Genomic DNA, 20946 nt, shown 5'->3' on the forward strand with positions numbered 1-20946 from the left:
TGATGTCCAGTGTGTGTGTGTTTGTGTGTGTGTGTGTGTGTGTGTCAGTAGAATGCACAGTTTCTCCAGCATCATTTGTTGAAAAGATTACTCTTTCCTCATTGAAATATCTTGGTGTATTTGCCAAAACCCAGTTGAGCATTTGTGTGCACACTCATTTCTGGCCTATATTTCTGTTCCATTAACCGAAGCATCTATCCTTGCATCAGTAAGACTTGATTGTGATAGTTTTATACTTAGCCGTGAAATTAAATAGTCTAAATCCTCCAACTGTGTTTTTCATTTTTAAAAAGTTTTAATTATTATTATTTTTAGAGGCTTTCTTTTTTTATATAAAACATCAGTCTGTCAAATTTGAGGACACAGTCAGAAAAATAAAAACACTTCAGCTAATTCATCTGATAACGTTGTTCATATTCATGATGCCATTTTTTTGTTTTCTTGTTTCCTAATAATAGTTATTTGCATTTTTATATAAAATTTTCAAACCAGTCAAATTTCCACAAAAGGCTGCTGAGATTTTCATTGGAACGACATAGAAGTGGTTGGTAAATTTTGGGAAGTATTGACATCTTAAAAATACTGAGTTTTGTGGGCTGGCCCCGTGGCCGAGTGGTTAAGTTTGCGCGCTCCGCTGCAGGCGGCCCAGTGTTTCGTTGGTTCGAATCCTGGGCGCGGACATGGCACTGCTCATCAGACCACGCTGAGGCAGCGTCCCACATGCCACAACTAGAAGAACCCACAACGAAGAATACACAACTATGTACCGGGGGGCGTTGGGGAGAAAAAGGAAAAAATAAAATCTTAAAAAAAAAAAAATGCTGAGTTTTCTGGTCCACGATGTGGTGTATCTCTCCATTTATTTAGCTCTCCTTCAGTTTCTCTGAACAATACTTTTAAATTTCCAAGGTACATTTTGCATACGTTTTGTTAAATTTATGCCTAAGGCATCATATTTTGATGCTATTATAAATGATATTATTTTGTTAATTTTCTCTCTAAACATTCACTGCTGATACATTGACAGATACGTGACTTTTGTATGTTGACCTTGTATTCTAGTATCTTACTTAATTGACATTAATTTAAGTAACTTTCATGTACATTCACAGAATTTTTATAATATTCATTATCATATAGTCTAAAAATAGAGTTTAATTTTTTTCTATTTATTCTTCATTAATAGCCAACTTTCCTATCACCTGCAAAAAAAATAGTAGTACTTGTGTCATGTCTTTCTTAATTGGTTGAAAGAATTACCTAGAAAGCTGTTTAGATTTGGAGTTTTATTTGGAGGAATTTTTGTTTGTTTATGAAGTCAATTTCATATAAATATGTGACTATTTAGATTATCTATTTCTTCTTAAATGTGCTTAGCATCTGGGTAGAATTGTGTCTATGTTTTCTAAGGTGTAAAATTTATTGGCACATAATTATTTATTGTATTATCTTTTGAATAATTGTAGGCTCTGTGGCGTATTTCTTTCACTTATTATACTTTAATTCATTCTTTCTCTCTCTGTATACCTCTATCTATCTTGTTAAATGCTTGTCAATTTAATGATGATTTCAAAAAGCCAACTTTTACCTTTGTCATTTTTTTTCTATTTTTCTGTTGTCTATTTTAATGATTTCTGCTCTTACATTTCTGATTTCCTTTTCTCTTCTTAGTTATAACTCACTATTTGACCTTCTCTTTTTATCTTGTCACAAATAAGCATAACAAACATTTCTTCTTTTCTAACATAAGCATTTTAACATAAATATATCTGTAAGCACTGATCTAGCTGAAGGCCACAAATTTTTTTTTTTTTAATGATTGGCACCTGAGTTAACAACCGTTGCCAATCATTTTTTTTTTCTGCTTTATCTCCCCAACCCCCCCCGTACATAGTTGTATATCTTAGTTGTGAGTCCTTCTAGTTGTGGCATGTGGGACGCCGCCTCAATGTGACCTGACGAGCAGTGCCATGTCCGCGCCCAGGATCCGAACCCTGGGCTGCTGCAGCGGAGCGCACGAACTTAACCACTCGGCCACGGGGCTGGCCCCTCCACAAATTTTGATATGTTGTATTTTCATTATCATTTACTTTGAAATGTTTCCTGATTTCTTCTTTGTCTAATGGGTTATTGAGAATATTCTAGATATTTTATTGGTAACAGTGTAAGTGTGTTATGGCTCAATATATGGTATGTCAGTGACATTTCACGTATATTTGACAAAACGTATATTTTGCCATTTTGGGGTAAAATGTCCTAAATCTGTCACTGAAGGCTAGATAGCTAATAACATCGTTCAGTATCTACATGCTTACTGGTAGTTTGTCTAGTGGTTCTAGGAATGCTGAGGAGAAGATGTTAAATCTCCAGCTATGATTGTGAATTAACTACAGTCCCCTTAAGTTCTGTACTGCTTGCCTCACGTCCACTGGAGCTTGCTGTTATGTACACACACATTTACAATTGTTACATCTGTGTAATAATTTGATACACTTATTCTTGTAGAATGTCCCTCTTTACCTCTGGTACTACCTTTTGTCTTCAAGTCAAGTTTTCTGGTGCTAAATATATCCACAAGGGCATTTTTATGCTCACAATTTGCCAGTTATATTTTTTTTAAATTTTTAATCCTAATATTTTTAAGGTGTTTGAGCTGTTGTATTTAAAGTGCATCTCTTTTAGATAGCAAACAGTTGAATTCGGCTATTTTTAGTCCTATACGACAATCTCTACCTTTATTTGTAATGGTCTTTTTATAATTAATGCAATTATTGATATGGTTTGTTTTATGTTTACTGTCTTGCTATTGGCTTTCTTGTGGCCTTGTCTGTTTTTCCCCTCATTTCCGGATTCTTTCGGATTATTGTGATATTGTTAAGTATTCCATTTTAATTCCTCTATTGGCTATGCAGCTACAGTATTCCTATGTTCTGATTACTTTTAGAATTACTATATATATTCTCAACTTACCGTACTCTATGTAGAGGTGATGTGTACCAACTCAAGCGAAATATAAGAAATTCACAAATGAAAAATACCTTTTTTTGGCCTTTGTGCTAATGTTATTTATTTTATATGCATATTCCATAAAAAATGGGATTTTTTGCCTTAAAATTTGTCTCCATTTTTTGAAGATAGTCTTTTATGTTCACCCACAAAATGACCATTTAATCTGCTCTATTCCATCTCTTTCCATTTTCCTTTAGCATGAAGAATTTTCTTTAGCAATCTTTGCAGTGCAGATCTGCTGGCTACCTCATCTCTCAGCTATTGCTCATGCGAAAACGTGTCTTTTGCCTCCATTGATGAATGAGATTTTGACTGGACATTTTTTCCTTTTCTCTCAGCACTTTAAAATTTTATTGCATAATTCTGATGTCAGTTGTTTTTGATGACAAGTCAGCCATCATTTGTTTTGTTGTTCCCCTGCAGATGATGTGTCTGTCTTCTCTCTGAGTGCTTTTAAGCTGCTTGCTTCATCTTTGGTATAGAGTTGTTTGAATGTTTTGTGCCTAGGTTCAGTTCTATATGTATTTATCCTTCTTGGGTTTCATATATTTCTTGATTTTCTAGGCTGATATTTTCCCCCAATTTGAGGGATTTTTAGTTATTACTTTTTTATTTATTTTTGTTCCAATTTCTTTCTTTTCTTCTTCTGGGTTTAAAATTACACATAATATAGAAAAGATTTTTTCACAGGTCACTACAGATCTGTTTATTTCTTTTCAATATTTTTTCTCTCTGCCGTTTATATTAGAAAATTTCTATTGATCTATATTCAAATCCATTACCCTTTCTTATGCCGACTCCAATGTTCTGTTAAGCCCATCCAGTGAGTTATTTAAATACGCTTTCTATATTATAATAGTTTTACTTTTACTAAAAAGTAACAAGGATAGTACAGAGAATTGCTATAGAGCTCACCCTTAGTTTCCACATTACTAACATCTTACATTAATTTATCACAATTAATGAACCAATATTTATGTAATATTATTAACTAAAACCTATACTTTGTTCACATTTCCGTAGTCTTTCAGGAGATGGCTTTTTCCTCTTCCAGCATCCCATCAGGGCAGCAAAGTACAGTTAGTTGTTATGTCTCTTCTCGTTGTGACACTTTCTCAGACTTTCCTTGCTTTTGATGACCTTGAGAGTTTTGAAAAGCACTGGTCAGATGTGTTGTAGAATGCTGTTCAACTGGCATTTGTCTAACTGTTTTCTCGTGATTAGATGGGGTTATGGGTTCTGGAGACGAATACAACAAGGGTAAACTGACCTTCTAATCACGTCATATCAAGGATCAGTGCTAACAACACGACTTAAAATTGTTAATGTAAACCTGGATCATTTTGATGAGGTAGTTTTTCTCAAGTTTGTCCTCTGTAAAGTCACTGTTTTTCCCCTCTTTTCACGTTGTACTTTTTGGAATGATGTCGCTATGTGCAGCTCCCACTTAACTGTGCTAGAAATTAGGCTCCGCCTGCTTCGGGATAGAATGTCTACATAGATTATTTAGAATTCTCCTGCACGGACTTTTCTATCATTTCACACGTATTTATTTGTTTGTTTATTCGCTTATTTATTCATTCATTTATATCAGTTTGGACTTACAGATGTTCACTTTATACTTTGCATTACGATACACCACCACTGGATTTATATTGCTGCTCAAATTATTGCAGCTTTGATCATTGGTGGTGGCAAAGGGCCCTGTGTCCCTTTGACATACCTCTATCAATGTAGGTTCTTTTTCCTTTGAGCATTTCCTTATTTTCTGGCCACACGATGTAAGATAAATGTGAGAGAGTCTTGGGCTTATCTTGTCTATTTCCTGCCTCAGTCCCAGAACCAGCTATTCTGTAAATATCTCTGGTTCCTTTTATTGGAGAATGGCATTAGGAAACGAGATTTGATGTTAGCTGGTATGGTTGCTACTGGGGTGTTGTTGCTACTAGGCCCTCTCAGCAAGAGAATATATGTATACACTTATCCATATCTGTTTTGATTTGTAACCCTATCTGTGTCTACAGTAAGTTAAATATGGGTTCATACTGATGTCTCCAATCTAATCCATTACCACATGGCTAATTTGACCCCGCTTCCCCTGCTTGTCTGTAACTTCCTGCTCCAACAGTAAGCAATCTGCCTCCCACCCCCATGCACATAATTGTTCAACACCAGCGTGCTTGTATACTTTTTTTGCAGAATTATTAACATATATCCCTGCGGAAAACAACTTTATCAACTGGAATACAGGGCTTACGTACAATAACTTTTTGTTTTTAGTCTTACAAGCCCCATTCATTTCCAAAAATATGCAAGTCAGCACCTTTCCAGCCCTCCCCCTTCAGTGAACTTGCTTCATACGTTTGTCATACAGTTGGATTCTGGTAACATCAATCATTCAAACAAGGGATTTCTCAACCTCCTAAATGAACTTCACAATTTGCATACGCTAATGCTTATCTGTGATGTAAAGAGCTATGGATTTTGACGAATGGATAGTGTAGTGTACCCACCATTACAGTTTCATACAGAATAGTTTCAGCACCCTAAAATATCTCCTGTCCTTTATCTCGTCAGTCCCTGGAATTCTTACAACCTCTGACGTCTACACCATCTCTACAGCAGTGCCTCCTCCAAAACGTGATATAAATAGAACTATCCGGTTTGCAGCCTTTTCTGATTGCCATCTTTCACTTAGCAATGTGCATTTGAGACTTGTCCGTGTTTTGGGAGGCTTGTTAGCTCATTTCTTTTTATCACTGAACCTTTCATTAAATGAATGTACCACAAACTGTTGATCCATTCTATTGAAAGATATCTTAATTTCTATCAGTGTTGGGAAATTATGAATAGAGATGCTATAAAGATTAGTATGCTGTTTTTCGTATGATAATAGAATTCTAGGTTATTCTAGAGTTCTAGAAATAACGAAGAATACTTAGATTTATGTTAAAGAATCTTAGAGAATAATATCTTGGGGAAACTGATGTAAATATCCAGTAGTAGAGAAAAGTTAAAGAGAGTCCATTCGAATAGCAGAATAATATAATTTATTTAATAAATTTATAAATAAAAGATATTTAAAATAGTCAACATCAAACATTATATTTAAACATAAAATCTAAAGTGCAAGTTATAAATCTGTTTATATGTTATGATAAAAATTTCAGTATGTAGAAACATGCATTTATATAATATTTTACCAATATTAGCTACATCAGAGAATCGTTGTATATGTTAAATGAGATGATATGGGCAAGGAATTTAATATGCAAGATGCCCCAACCACTCTTTAAATGTTAGCTCTTTTTGTTATTAAAGAAAGCAAATTGAAAAGAAATGCATTAAAATATGAGAAACTGAATAATAAAATTAAAGTCTTTTTCAAGATTTTTTACAAAATAAGTCATGTTATAATCAATTTAAAAATTAATTTTAAGGTACAATTATAAACAGGATTATGCAGTACTGTGGAACAAAAGCAACATAAAACGCTTTTATTGTATTCATGAGCAAACGCATAGAGCTCCCAGCAAGTTTTATCCTTTAAAAAATTGTCTTTTTACAGATATTACTTAGAAATAAGGATTCCAAATTGTTAAAATGAAAAACATATTCCTCTGAATGTACAACATTGTGTGAAAGAATATTATATTTAACCAAAATATTTGCTTCTGTTTTTCTGTGTTTTGAGATAACTGAGAAGTATAAACTTTCCCTCCTGAACCGTTGCATTGAATTTCTCAGAGGCCCCATTACAGAGAGAATCCACTGTTGTTTCGAATGTTCTGAATCACAGTTTTCTTTTTTTTTTCTCTTACCGAACAAATAATACATAACAGGTTTACATTTTCATCTTTACTGTGATCAGAGTTAAAACATTAGCATAAGCATTAGATTAGCTCGAGAAAACTTTACACATCAAGTTCAATCATCTTTTTCTTTCTCATTTAGTTACTATTTTCTTTCTTTTTTTCAAGAGTATTTTGAACTTAAATCACTTTATAGTATAATTTGCATTGTGCATAAAGTCTAACCTTTAAAAAGTGTTTTTGAAATTTCCGGACCAGTTCAGGAAACTTCTCACCCCTAAGATTCTAATCATTTTACATGTATCACACGGTTGGCTGCGTCGTGTACTAAAGCCTGTGCATTGGAGCAATATCGATCAGTAAGAATAAAAAGGTTTGAAGACAGTTTGTGTAGGTAACAATTAATCTGAATTCTACTCAGTCTTCCAAAGTATGGATTTGGTCCTTTAGCACCTGGACAACTCAATGGTCCTGACAGATTTTCTTGAAGGCTTGAACTGTGCCTCTTCCAGCCCGGTGTCTCCAGGAACCAGCAAAGACGCTCACACCAAAAGTGATGAACGAAAGAACAGACGTCACTGAACCCCAGTGGGGATGTGCTTTCTCTTCCACTTCCTCCTGGAAATTCAGAGGATCTCACATCCATATGGTCCTACCCTTTATCTGGAGAGCACACCATATTTTCCTTTTAGAAACATCCCATTTCATAGCCTCAGAGTTGTTTAAGAAGACAAAAGGTAGAAACCATGATTTGGGCCCTTAAAGATAGATAGGCCAGGTACGTTTTTGTTCCACCTGGAAATAGAAGGTTGGCTCTTGAAGCCTGTCTACTGGATGTCGCTGTGCATGTTCCTATCTGCCTGTGGCACGTGAAGGCAGATAAAGGTCAGATTAGGTGGCATGCTAGAAGTGCACCAGAGGACCCTTTCTGCTGAGGACAGAGAGCTAAGTGATTTTTCTCTGGGCCAACCTGCTTGCATGCTTGTGGTTAAGTACTGGACACAAGGCTGGGAATGCTTTCCCTCAGCCTCCCGAGCTTATCCGAGGATCTATGCCACTGGTTCTCAACCACGGGCCAGTTAGCAATTCCACTTGGCAATTTCTGGAGATATTTTTGATTGTCTGATTGAGATGGGATGTGCTTCTGGCATCTAGAGAGTAGAGGCCAGGGATGCTGTTAAACATCTTGCAATACACAGGACAGCCCCCCCCCAGCAAAGAAGCATCTCGTCCAAAACGTCAACAGAGCTGGGATTGAGAAACCCAGGTCTAAACAAATGCAAACCTGGTAGGAGAACCACTTCGGTCTTGACAAACCAAAGCATGTAAATATTTCTCACACAACCCTTCGAATCTGCCGTTCCAAGGAAATACAGCTACAGAGAAAGAGCGAGTATTCGATTATGTATCTAGCTACTACAGTTTTCTTCAATATCATCACCACATACACATGCAATTCATCATTAACAGTAGGAGCCAATATCCATGGTGTCTTTGCTCTGCAGCCCCGGTTCTTCAAAGCACTTCTTCAAAAAGCAGCGTGACTTGCCTTCTACAGTTGGCGACCGCAGCCCTGAGAGGCTCAGCAAACCGCTGGCTCCCATCAGGTACCTCAGCAGGAAGGCCGAGCTGGGCTTCAACCTGGGGCTCCGACAGCACGGTTAGTGCCTTTCAAAACCGCCTGGCTGCCTCCAGCAAACGTGAAATGAGCGTTTGCGATACACATTGTTCAACTCATAAGAAAAGTTCAGAAATTTTCCTTCCCCCGGCTCTGATGACTTTCCCTAGGTTTGCAAATATGACAAGATTTTTTTTTAGTTCTATGCCAAGATAACATTTTTTAAAAGTGTTTCACAGCATGGTGTTTTCCAAAGGTTCTCTTGGTCTTTTTGACAACTACCAAATGCCCCATATTGGATATTTTACCAAGTACTAATGATTTAATCTTGAACATGTAAACCATTCTTCACACATGGCTAATCCCCACATTATTCCAAAGACGATGTTTGTGATTAATGGGTGAAGGAGAATAAGTCCCTCAAACTGGAGTGTCCTGTTTAAGACATAATATCAGATCATGTTGCTAAAATCATTATATTTCACCTATGAGTAAAACTTTTCTAGGAAGAGAATCACTTTCCTTTAAAGTAGATTCTAGTTCTTTTAAGATAAATAGAATTTTCCTAGATATATTCATGATGACATGTGAGAACTGGTCTTTAAAACTTCAAAATATGTACTTTTGTTACCTTTTTCCATCCCTCATTTCTACTTCTCAAATGCCCACCCCATCATTTCTCTCTTGTAACTTTTCCTCTGGAGTTTAGAAAGTTGTTCAGTCCTAGGTGATTTTCTCTTCTCACCTTGAAAACGTAACAGTGTAAAACTGATTCTCAAGAAGCAAACAATGGCCCCAATTCAAGTTTATCCTTGTCTCATGCACCTGTCTGTCTCTGTTCACCTTTATGCAGACAAAGCCTTCTCCTCTTCCCGGCGATGTCCCTCAACTTCGTGTCCCCAAGAGGAGTCTTCTCTTGGCTTCCTAGTAGAAGCCCCGCTTTGGTGCCAACACTGCCTCCAGGACCCGTGCCACTGGCCTCTCTCTCATTTCCATTCACCTTTTTCTTGTACAGACTCCCGGGCTAACTATTTTTGAGACAACTTCTCAGCATCTTTGCTCCTTGTTTGAACTTCTTCACCAGGATGTTTCAATCCATATTTCTTCCTAAGCTTGGCTGACTTACTTGTTCTGTGCATGATTTCTTCCTCAGAGCCCCGTTTTTCTAGCCCTTGTACACACTTAACTTTGCCCAACATTATTTTGTTAAGTAACTTATTTATCTTGTTGCCTGTCATAAAGGCCAGATGACTAGGGAACAGGCATTCCCCACTGTGATGGCTGTAGCATTTTCCCCAAGCTTATGCAAGACTGGCTCAAAGTGACAGTACCTGGGGGAGGGACATGGTGAGTAGGAGGTGTGTTATCTTGGTTCTCTGAGACTCAGAAAGTGGGTCTCTCTGACGCTTCAAGCAGAGATTATGTGCAGTAGACAACCCCTGTCACATGTCTGACACTATCCCAGATCATAAGAGGTAATGTTGATGTAGTTATTCTATTGAAAATGAATGCCACCATTGTTGGACAACGAGAATCAGGCTTCGTGCAATTTTTCTACCACCTCAATAAGCAAAGTAAATCCTTCTCTTTCAAAACACAAAACAGGCAAAGCCGCTAAGAAGCAGAGAGAAACTGAGCATGTGGCTGGATCCTGTCTCTCTTGAGAGTGATGGTGATGACCCAGGCTTTGGGAAGCGGTGAGCGGATGGTCCTCGTCCTGAGGAACCCCACCTTTGTCTGCCGCAGAACTGTGTGAGACACACGCATTTCTTGAAGGAGCAAAGAGCTTTGGTTTCCACCTCTCCACTTCTTTGACAGTCAGTCTTCTAGGAAGGATTTCTGACCTGAAATCCATCAGTCCCCCTGCAATGTTCCAGAAGTGTTGCCCTCCTTCACTAGAAGATTTATAATGACAGATGGAGAAAAAAAACAACAAAAGGGAAAACACCATCATGATCGGGAAGAGGTCGGGGGTTCTTTAAAAATAGTGGTGTGCCGGGATGAAGGGGGCCAGGTTGGGAGTTTAAGTACCCGCGCGATGGTCTGGAATCAAGCCTGCTCTGGTCAGATTGGGTCCGCCTCACAGATCCAGGGGCTGGTAATCTGATCTTCGTCTCTCTCGTTTTCATGCTGTTTTTTCTTCAGAGCTCCTTCTCCTGGTTCCAGCCTGTGACAGTGTGATAAGACACAAGAAATTTAGTCATCATGGCTGCAGTAAAGGAGCTCAGCGAAGGGATTATGATATCCCATAACCCTTCCATTAGCCACGGACAGGGGCGGCTCTGCTGTGATTACAGAACTCGACACCGCTGTGGTTTTCTCCCCTTTGCCTGCTTACTGATATATGTATTTTTTTTTTTGCCTGTTTTATTTATATATTGACTTAGTAAAAAGAAAGATTTGAAAGATTAACCCAGAAATAGTCCTCATCACAATCAGCCCCTGAATCTCGCGTGCGCCACTCCAAACTTGTGCGCCCAGATGTGGCTCCACTTCTCATCAGCGTGGGCTAAACGACTGCCAAGGGCGTTATCGCTAGGGCTCATCTGCGCTGGGTCTTTATTAGGAAATGCAGACAGCGGAATGCTGAACAAATCATCGTGGGATACAGAGAGGGTGCCAAAGGGAGCGGCGACTTAGGAAAAAGAGAGCCAGTTGCAGAGGCAAGGCAGACGTGGCTGCTGCTTATCACCTGTGGACGCCGGAGTCATTTTAGCAAAGAGGCGGTTTCAAACGAATGACGAAGCCTTCAGCTTGGGGCACTTCAGGAGAGAAAGCTGGATAAAACACGGCGGGAGTGCTTCCAACATGGCCTCTCTTTGGGAAGTCCTCACTCTGCAGAGCTTTCCGCTGAAATATTTTGTTCGCTGAGCTTCCATTTTTAATTATAACAGTCAAAAGCAAATAAAACAACAACAAAAAAGTATCATTAACTATAATTTTGAAGCAAATATATTGAATTGTATTTCTTTAGGATAATTTAAAAATAGGTGGAAAAGACTACAATCTTTCTCTATCAAGAGGATATGCATGTAGCGTACATAGGATGTACAGGGAGGGTAGAAGATGAAATATACGTGCTTTACCTATTGCCAAAAAAAGTTGTAATTTTTAAGTAGTTGCAAATAGAACCACAAATCTAAAATAAATAAGCAAACCTAGTCTGAAAAATCAATTTTAAACCAATAGAAAGTAGCGTTGACTGAAATTCTCAATTCAGAGTCATGTATGAAAGAGTCTAGATGCCAGGTCCACCATTTAATAATGCTGGGCATGACATCTCATCCGTAAACAGATATACTTATCTCTTCATCAGAAGGTTTTGGTGAGGATTTTATTAAGTGACATAACACAGATCAAGCACTGGTAACATAGTAGGGTTATGCCAGGGTAAACAAAACGCCATCATGGCTGCCCAGGGTAGGGTGAAATGAACAAGATTCTGGAGAACAGTGGAGTTCTGGCCAAGTCTGTTGGGGACCAGGGGAAGGGAACAGAATGGGTCCCCAGACCTGTCAGACCAACTCTGAAATGGACTTGACACGGGAATGACATTGGCCTTCTGCTCACCAGCTCCCTCCTTCTGTCTCCGTCTCTTTTTCTCTTTTCTTATGCCAATCAGATAATCCCGGTGGTTGGCTGCCCATATTTCTCACCCTTCTTGGTGGTGTGTTAGATCTTCCCTGACCATTCCAGGTCAAGGAACCTAGCTGGCCATCATGACTTGCTGTCTATTACAGAATTGTGTCCACCTTGTCACTGACAGTTAAGCTCTGCTGGTGGAGAGTTGTGTCATTGCCATTGGCACTTGGGATTCCCATTCCTTGTCACTTCTCCTATGGGCAACCCAGTCCTATGGATGAAAGTCACTACTGAGCCTCTCAAAGATCCTCGTTGTCTAGGTAAAGAGAGCCCCAACCAGGTGGCCTGTGATTGCTCTCATATAATAAACCCACCTCCCAGTCCCACTTCCCTGAGCCTTCTGTCCTTTGCCTCAACACTCTGGAGGGGCAGTTTTGGCTTCTCCACTTCATTCATTTCAGCTCATCTATGTGTCCAAGCTTTACAAAGCTAGAGAGCAGGTATATTAAGATTCTTCTTGGTGTTTTAGTCAAGACTTTGAACCCCAAGCATCAAAGACTGCTCCCATGTCAGTAAAGTCTCCTCTTTCTAGATTTACATTCTGACCTCTCTAGTTTAAGGTCCTCAAGATCCATTCCTGCATGTCCTCTCAGGTCTGGCTCAAATGTCTTAGAAAGACTCTGCAATTCTTTGGGTTAGTAACCCATCTCCTTCCAGAGTAGAAAACATAATTCCCTGCTCACCTGTGCTGTGGCATTAATACGGTTACTGGTCTGGAAGAAATGGGAGGAGGTGTCAAAGGTCAGACTCCTATGGAAACAATTTCTGAGAGTGAGCTATAAATTCAGACAGCATACTGGGGAATGTTCCTGGGAACAACCTGTGAGTGGGGTGAGGGGAGTAGAATTGAGCAGAGAAGGAAGTGGAACCACAAAACAAATTCAGTAAAGCCCTTGATTGATCCCAGGGGAGTGCTGACATTGAGAAAGTTCTTCAAAGTTGTCCCAGTTGGGGCAAAAGGCCAGAGCTTTGTACTCCCTCATGGGCCTGTCATTGTTTGTACACTGTCCCAGGGAGGGACCAAAACTTTGTGGAAGGCATGTCTGTTGACTGAGTGCAGTTTCTGGAGAGGGAATTAGCTGAGTCACCAGCACTAATGGCAGCTAAGGGAACGGAAATCTGGGCCCTGCTGATGACTCAGGACAGTGGAACATGGTCCAATACAGTCCACCCTTTATACACCTTGAGTCCACTTGTTTTGGAGTAAATTCATCAGACTGAAAATGGCAGTTCTAAGAGTGTGGTTGATCATGCATCCTGGGAGAACTTACAAGAAGGTCAGTGGGATGACCCCCAGCCTCTGTCATGCAGCTGACCTCGAGGTTGCAGGTGGCCCTCAAAACTCCTTCCTGCCCTATGCATTCTAGGCTCCCCTCACCCTCGACAATCCCTCTTCTGGCCACATGCTCTTCTTAGACTGTGGTTGCTGTGTTTATCCAAGTAATGACCAGACTGGGCAAGAGACCGCTAGCAGATGTTTCAGTGGGTCACATTTATGCCAAACCTGTTTCCCAGTGCCTGCTATGTAAGAACAGCTCTTATCCTTGCCAGCACAGTGAAACTTACCTCGCCTACTGTCCATCAACAAGAGGAATCTGAAGTGATGGAGCAGGCAGCCATGGCATAAAGTTCAATGGAACTCTCTCCGTGTACCCTGGTAGACAGTGTTCACCTTTGGGAACCATGACCTCTAGACCTATAGAACCTGAAGGTATGGAGGATGGAGAGAAGCACAAACTCCCCGAAGAGTCCCTGAGAGTGACAGAAGTGAGGCTGTTCTAATTTCCAGTATCTGATCGCCATTTACTCAACCTTTTATCTTCTTCATGGGGACCTGGCCTTTCCTTCAGTCAGTGGATTAGGCTGTGAAAGTGGCTAAGATCTGAAAACTGGGCCAGGGGATCTTTGTGACTTTTGTTGGGGTCACTCAGCTCCCTGATCTACCCTTTTTTATTTCTTTTGGTTGTTCAGATTGAGCATTATCTTTGTTGACTGCCCATCTTCTTTGCTCCTGGGATCGCGATGTCCCATTAACCACAGCTATGGCTCTCTAATGCAGGTCCAAGACTGACACTTACTACAATAATTGGACCCTTCTTATGTGGTTGATCAGATTTTGCCTTCTGGCTTCTGTTGTTTCAGGATCCCCTCACCTACACTGTTGTAGCAAGCCCACTTCTATGACAATATCTTCTTCTGTCGAATGCAGCCTTTGTAGATAGATACCACCGAGCGTCGTGACATTACTGGTGACTTCCTCACAAGTATATTCTTCTACCTTTCAGTAACAGACTGTCCTTCAAGCCCATGCACAGTGCACAGTTCTACCTAGCGCACTTCTCCAAGCTTTATATTTTCTTCCTCTGACACTCCACTGTTCTCCAGGGCAACGCTAGCGTTTCTACTTTGCTAGGGTGGGCCTCCGCTCTCTCCCAAGAGACAACATAGCAGTGTGCTAGTGCCATCTCCCAGTCCCCTTACAAGAGTTAAATCCTGCATGGCAAAGGGATTCTCATATAGAAAACCACTAATAAACTAACTGTACATTCCGTCCTCTTTGACCCAACACCCTGAGGACATGGTGCCACATCTAGTTGACGGGATCCTGCAGTGGTACATATTCTCCGGTTCCTGTGGCTCCTTTGTGGGCCAAGCAGTTCCCAGGTCAGCGCGTGCTGATTCTCCCCTTGTTATGGGTCTGTGAGAGGAGGGGAGGAGAGCGTAGATCTCAGAACACTGGATACCATTTTGTATGAAAGTATCCTCTGCATTATTTTCAAGCACTGCCAGAGTGCAAACACTCAACATTTGCATATTAAATGATGGATCCTGGAAGGTGGACTTCTAGCATGGAGGGCTTAGCTGCTTATTCAGCTGCTTGGACCCATGTCAAAGGTTCCACCTCCCACCAAGGCCAGGAATGGTGCCCAACCTGTGCATGTGCTCAAGGCCTCATGCTTGGGTTTGCTTTACTGTTGCCACCCTGAAATCCTTAGTATTTTTAACAAGGGGCCATGTATTTTTGTTTTAGACTCCATAATTTATAGCTGTTCCTGGGACAAGGATGGGTACACAAACTTGGAAATATTTGGCTGATGGAATCAATATCTACCATACTGACCATCAGGTATCTAGGTATACAACTCGAAAGCTACAGAGAGCAGATTGGGCTAAAAACATCTATTGACAAGTCATGAGCCTGTATAAGATGGGAAAAACTGTGACATGAGTCACGCTCCCATGGAGAGCATGCAAAGGGGAAGGCAGAAGGCCAACGGGAGAAGTGCAAGGACACTCACAGTGGACAACAGACAGGAAGCCCACAGGGACTAGAGATGTAGTGTGCAGAGTGGTCCCTGGAGGACTATGAGAGCTGGTTCCTGGAGGTGGTGCCACAGAGGCCAGGGGAGTGGAGCAATTCACAAAGGAGAAGATGAGAAAAGGCATGAAATGGAGGTAGGGATGTTTAATGAGAAGAGGCTAAAATGTGACCTTTAAATTTGAGAAAGGGAAGGAATAATCTTAGCTGGAGCCGTTCCAGTTGAGTGGTGGGCTCAGTGGGGTTCGGGAATGAACAGGAACTGAGGGAGGGGAGACGGCGACGCTGAGTACATCCTGGGAGAGGCAGGAATAGGAAGAGGTGATGAGGGAGCAAACGGTGAGGAGGCAGAATCTCAGACAAGGAGAGCACTTTTAGAACGGAGGGTGTTTCTGTGTGCTCTGGACCTAGGAAAAAGAAGCCAATTATGTGTGTGTGTGTGTAAGATGCAGTCTCATAGGTAATTATAATTTTTTTTCCATTTTTAAGTTCTCTAAATCAACCACTCTTTTCTGCCCAGAATACTTTAATTTTAACAAAATTTCTGACATTTCTAAAGACATTTTCCTCTGCAGAGTTCCTTTTTTTGTAAACATTGGCAGTATTATTTTTTTCTTCCTTAAGGCAAAAACTCAAATGACAAAGCAAAACATAAGCCTTCCAAACTCAGTGAACAGCTAAATTTATCAATGTTCTCTCAGTTTATGTGAAGTATTAAGTTGAACCTTAATTGGTATGTTTTGTTTATTTTTCTTGGTTCATTTGCCTCCATCCAAGGGACATTTATCACAGAACAAAGAATTATATCTCCAAAGCTTTGAGTCAGAGTTGGGTATAATTCCTGGTGAAAAACCCAGGCTGATCAAATTGAGAACCCACCCTGTTTAGGGTCTAGGTTAGAGGTCACTTCCTGTTTTCGTGTTTTGTTTTGTTTTTAAGTGAATGAAACATAAAAAGAAAAAATATCAAACTTTTAAGCTGTCACGGTAGGAATGGATGTTAGGGAGAATATAGAAGCAGGCGATGAAAGAACCTTGTTTTTCTTCCGGTACCAGAAAGGATGGGAAAGGTAACCTGGCATTTCTGGGTGAGTTCTAGATCATGGACACCCTACTAAGAAAGAATAAGAATGGATCCCCACAGATTCTGATACAACTCTCTGTTAGTATATTGTTGGCAACGGCAGTGCATAGACTAAATTATCAGCTCTAGTCAACCACAGAATCAACCACCTTGGATAGCTGTGTTATCCAAGGTGACTGACTTTAGACATGTACATTTTAATTTCATGCAGTGTGGATATAGATAAACAACAGATTCTTAGGTCTAACTTAAATTCTTGGCATTTAACAGCGTTGTGATAAACTTTTTTATCCCAGTGTTACAATTTCAAGAAAACAGCTTTCCATTTCTGGAGGAGTAAGATGTTTAGTCCTAGCCTAGTAAAATATTGATAAGGTTCTGATTTACAATGATTTTCTGTCTTTGCTGATTTTCTCAGCCTGTAGTCAGTTCACATTTCCCTGTGATTTGCACACATCCAAAGTCACATGAAATTAGGCCAGAGCTATTTCACTGGTGCCCACAGTGACAGCGATGTCCCCAGATATAGGAATTTGCCATTACATAGCTTCTTTATTTGGTCCATCATAAATATTTCATTCAGCCCTAAACAAGGCAGCTACTCAAGTCACAGTGGTGATATATATATGGTGGGATTGTCTGCAGTTCATTCAGAACATACTAACTTTTAAACTACCTGAAAAATATGAATTTGGGGCATTTTGATGATCAAATTTCTTTTAAAAGATGTATCTATGCCTAATTTCTCAAATAGAATATTAGATTGAGCCATATGGAATTGCCAGCATCTGACCATTTTGACATACATAAAGGCAATTTCTTGTAATTCAACCTAATTAATATTTCCTGTGATGCGTGTGAGTATAAAAGTATTCACAAAGAATTTGGAACAGAGCTTATAGTTTTAATGGAAGAAATAATAACTTACTGGAAGTACTTTAATTGAGCTCTTTTGTTTCAATGAAGTTTTATGTATTTGATGTTGAAACTGTACTTCTTAATAGAAAGAGACTGCAAGAGTATAATGACCCAAAGGAAAGCATTATATTTCCACTCTTAAAAACTGTAAGACCAAGGAATTATACGATTCCAAGTTTCAAAATAGGCTGAAATTCTGACTGAAATAAGTTTATTGCATTAAATAAAATGGGTTCATTTATATGAAGTGTTTGCTTGTTTAGTGACTTTTGGAAACTTTGCAAAAATAGTAATATAAATATTTATACTTCTAATAACTACCACCAACAGTATTAAGTGTAAAACAAGGTATGTGCCAATGTCATAAGTATTCGTTTATCATGCAGCATAGTCGTTCAGCAAATACTGTTATTATCCCCCTTTCACCGCTGGAAAAACCACAGCACGGCAAAGTCAAGACACTTGCCAAAATCACACAGCTGTTTAGTGCCCTATCACAGCAAACTTTGGGATGAAACTGGGTGTGTGTATTTAACTCCAGGTATTTCAAAATAGTGTTCTTTTTTCTGTAATGTGTTCAGAGGGTTCTAACTCTTACCACATTTGGAAATTCCCAAGGTTATTTTAACACACGGAAATATTAAGTAGCTTGAAGAAAAACTACTGTAAGATGGTGGAGAAGAAAGGAGGGCCTTGAAAAGAATCTTCTTGTCTACAACCCCATGCACAAAGGAGAATGGAAGAAACAGAGCTCCAGTGCAGAGCTATATTACTTCTTCTTGTGTTCCCAAGGCCATGGAATAGGGTCAGGCCATGGACACAGATGGCAGCATTGAAGATGTCCCTGGTCTTCCAGTCCCACATGTCCTTAATCAAATCCCAGTGCTGACCCTCACCGTCTGGGAGACTCAATGCATCCTGAGCCACTTTGAGGCCCTCACGTAAGTGTAATGCATATTGAGACAATCAGACTCTATTGCGTTATGTGGTATTTGGGTCTTGGTTCAACAGAGAAGAGCAAAGAACATGAACTGATGGGAGAAGAAAGAATCCAGTGGGGCGAGGGACTGATCTGGCCACCCAGCTCCCCAGGAAGGAGCATTGATTGAGGAACTATTCCAGCCGGTCCACACAGCACCAAGGCCCCCGAGGCATCTCCCCACCAGCAGAGGCAAGCATCTTGATTTTTTAATAAGCACTTGTCAGTTCTCTTCTGTCTTTTCGACAGTTTGGCCACAGTCTTAAGCAGAGGCCATGAATTACTGCATTTCCATGGTATGATAACTCTGGCATAATGATCCAGAGGAAATTGGGCTCTGACACATGTCAGCTGGACACGTGGCCCCACATGACATGACGGGATGATAATCATGCTGACCTGATTGCACTTCCGTTGTTTTCCTTCATCCTGACGAGAGTCAGCTCTCTCAGGAAGGCTTCCAGAAGCTGCCCACACGTCAGCAATGGGCCCTGGAAACAGCTGTGCCCGAGGTGGCCAACGTCTGACATCCCTCTATGCTGGCAGGCTGTATCTGTGACCTCCTGCTATTCCATACAACGAACTTCAGGTTGAGGTTTGCCCTTTTCATTCTAATTCTGATATTCTTGTCATTAGTCATGTGTACATATTCACACATGAGGAGAATCCATTCCAAGAGCCAGAATCACTTGCCATTGGCTTCTTTGCTCTCTTCTTTCCTGTTTGGCGTTTCCTCCTTAAATGCTCTTCCGAGCAGGGACTCATACTGCGGCCTGCTTGGCACCACACAGCACCTTCCATCATGAGGGAGGGGGGCCACCCATCCCAAAGGGAGATGGGAACGGTTTTATTCCATCGTCTTTAGGATTGTGGCCTCACCCAAGGACAGGAGCAGGTTGGGATTCAACTCAATCAGAGAAGCACATGAATCCATCCATATACCAGAGGAAAAATGGGCCCAGGAGTCACAACCCCTTCCAGAACAATCTCAGAAAATAGCGTAGAGACCACAAACAGTATCTCACCCAAGCAATGGTGTCCATGAAGCAGAGGGAGGGGAGGACAGACTTCTCTAGAGAATAGGAGTTATGATTTTTTAAATACTCAGGAATTCTTTAATTATTATTGTACCAAATTCAATTTAATTATTCTTTGCATTTTTTCTGATTGCAGTCATTATGCAGTTTTATTTTGTTTCATTTATTTTGCTTTTGAATTTCTTTTGTTTTTTATAATTTTATTTATTATGTATTTCATTTTTATATATTTATCTTATAATTTTATTTTATTTATTTTCTTTCGTTTAAAAATTGTCACCCGTGTTATGCTGTGACACCTTAAAGCACGCATAAGGCCGTATCCTGGCCTGGATTGCAGGCCCCATGAAGACAGCTTATTCTGCTTGATTTGAATCTTGACCCTTAAAATTACATAGGTAAATTGACGTGAATTCTAATTGTAGTAAAGTATAATATTATAGCAGTTTTGCCAAAGTCACAGACAAGGCTGTCAATCACATGCTGATTTCACAGAGGGGCAACGGGATTTCAAAGTTTACTCTCTGGTTCTCGTGATCTGTTTAATGACGTGGAAGATGTGAAGGGCAGTGGGCAATGATGTCCTTGCTTGTTTTTGCATTTAAATTGCATGATGTAAAGCAAATAAAACACTAACAGACCCAGGGCTGCATGTCACCTGCGCCAAATCTGCTCTGAGTTTGGGTATGGGGTATGGGAACCGGTGTGGGACCAGGATGCTCTTTTTTTCTAAGGCCCAGCATTTCCACAGTTGCTCCTAGCTCTGTGGTGCTTACCTGCTTTGTTTTCCATCGCCATTTTATAATAGCATGCCTAAACCCCATCAATATTCAGGTTCGCACTCTAAAATGAAACTATAAATTTCAATTTGGAGAAAATAAGCCCTCATTTGGGTTCATAAGTTTTAAATAACACATTACCATTGGCTACATCAAGTTTGCATTTCTAATGTTATTTTATGCATTTGACAATAGATGTTCCACTCTGCTCGGGAGAGGAGAGCAAGTGCATGTGAAATGGAAGTCTGCATAAAATGTAGGAATTTATTAGAGCTGTCAGTCAGCAGTGACAAGAGAGGTAAATTAGTTCTGAAGATATTTGAGACATTTGTATATACGCTCCATTGTCTGCAGGTTCTGAAGTTTCAGAATCCGATCTCTAAAACCTCTTCAAAATATTGTCTTCACATTTTAAGACTGTGAAAAAAGGCAGAGCCCTGGTTTTAAAATGTGTCCTGAAAATAGTTCAATGTCAGGCTCAAGGCTGAGGAAGAGCTATCAAGGACGGTGCTAGATGCCCAGAGGGGAGCCCACACCAGGATGTCCACTGTGGTTCCAGCAGCATCCATGCCATCCACACCATCCACACCATTCCTTTCAATATAGCCAGCTAAGTTATATCTACACCACTACAAAGGCAGGAGCAATTGCCCCGTGGGTTCCTCTTTGTCTCCTTAGGATTGACTGTGGGATTGCTGCCAACAATTATTTGATCCTTTACTAAACCTTAAAATGCATAAAATAAATACT

This window comes from Equus quagga, chromosome 9 (genome assembly GCF_021613505.1).
Source record: "Equus quagga isolate Etosha38 chromosome 9, UCLA_HA_Equagga_1.0, whole genome shotgun sequence".
Taxonomy (NCBI): Eukaryota; Metazoa; Chordata; class Mammalia; order Perissodactyla; family Equidae; genus Equus; species Equus quagga.